This window comes from Toxorhynchites rutilus, unplaced genomic scaffold, assembly GCF_029784135.1.
Source record: "Toxorhynchites rutilus septentrionalis strain SRP unplaced genomic scaffold, ASM2978413v1 HiC_scaffold_7, whole genome shotgun sequence".
NCBI classification, from domain to species: Eukaryota; Metazoa; Arthropoda; class Insecta; order Diptera; family Culicidae; genus Toxorhynchites; species Toxorhynchites rutilus.
Genome location: NW_026600135.1, coordinates 252,237 through 253,583, shown reverse-complemented (window position 1 = coordinate 253,583; position 1,347 = coordinate 252,237). Strand labels below are relative to the sequence as shown.

Genomic DNA, 1,347 nt, shown 5'->3' with positions numbered 1-1,347 from the left:
AAATGGTACTTTTCTGTAGTCAATCGAAGGATTGCAAACCTCAGAAAAATCAAGGTATATGCTCACGTCATTTCCATAGCAGCAGCTACGATGACCGACATCAAATGCGCCATGATCTTAATGGTACGAGGAAATATAGGATGATGAATTCCAAAGTTAAACCTTCTTTCTGCCTTATATGTATCAGCCATTCCATGTCGAATCGATATAGTGGTTCTCCGATTTTCGTGGAAAGTGGTAGATTTGTTCTTTATTGTAAAATATTAGACCCGTCTTTTCTTGTTTTTTTTATTAGGGCTGTGTGGTATACGTTGCAAATCGTGAATATTGTCACCGGATTAAGGGCATTGTAGTGATGTAGAACGTTGAACTTTTGACTAGTCTGAAATCGATCCACCGCCGCAACAATAAGAAATTGCTCACCGTGCAATTTTTCGAAATGACTGGTATACTCATCGGCAGTGCGGAAATACTCTCGGCATACAAAGCAGCAGCGCAAAGAGGGGTCCAAATTGTGTTTCAGCATACGTTCCACCGTAGCCACATAACGAATTTCTGATAGAATTCGATTCGCCACTACCATCTCTTTAATTTCCTTCAAAACTTTGTCGTTTTGTAAAATTGCATCCAGCATACGCAGGAATTTGTTTTACTTTTTGGAAGTCAACTCTGAAAAATCAACAAATATAATCATTCTTTAGCGGAATAAATATATCAAACCGACCTACCAGCGTGATTGTTCTGTTCGTGCTGCTCCAGTAGGTTTCGCAACCGCTCCATGTTGAATTTAAAATGATTTGATCGATTACCATTGGCATGCTGTTGGATTGGCTCATTACGTGTTATCAAATCGTGGTTTATCAGCACCCAGCCCAACTCGTCCATTTTGACACGAGTGTTGCGGCGCAGTTTTATCTCTTCGAAAAGTTTCTCGCGTAGTTTCCGTTTGATGATGCCTCCGTCCTTGATCAGATTGTGTCGATAAATTCGTACCACGTACGATTCTATTTCATGCTTTTGCCCTAGTGATAAAACAAAAAAAAATTAACACTCTCTTTTAAATGCTCAATAAAACCACATACGATTAAAACGCTGCTTGCTTGGAAAGAAAAAAGCATTGATTGCGCGGCTAGAAGGTAAAATATACTCAAAACATCCTTCTGCACTGCTTTTAATTCGACCGCTGATTGTAGATATCTGAAAACGTAGAAGCAATTATGAGAAATTGTTATACGAAAAAATCCACAAAATTACCTGCCTACAGTAAGGCGTGAGCAGCTATTTTGCCAACGAATGCATTTGACACCAAAAGATATGATTTGTTTTGTAAACAAAATTGTTTTTTCA

General features: G+C 38.6%; 1 long non-coding RNA gene across 1 annotated transcript; it reads right to left on the bottom strand.

Moving 5' to 3' along the window:
• Positions 1 to 222: 222 nt before the first annotated feature.
• LOC129782406 (uncharacterized) lies at positions 223 to 1,347 on the bottom strand. The gene is made up of 4 exons (XR_008744563.1): positions 1,255 to 1,347; positions 1,083 to 1,197; positions 729 to 1,022; positions 223 to 669 (listed from the first exon to the last, which is right to left on the bottom strand). It is a non-coding gene; the product is annotated as an uncharacterized LOC129782406 (long non-coding RNA).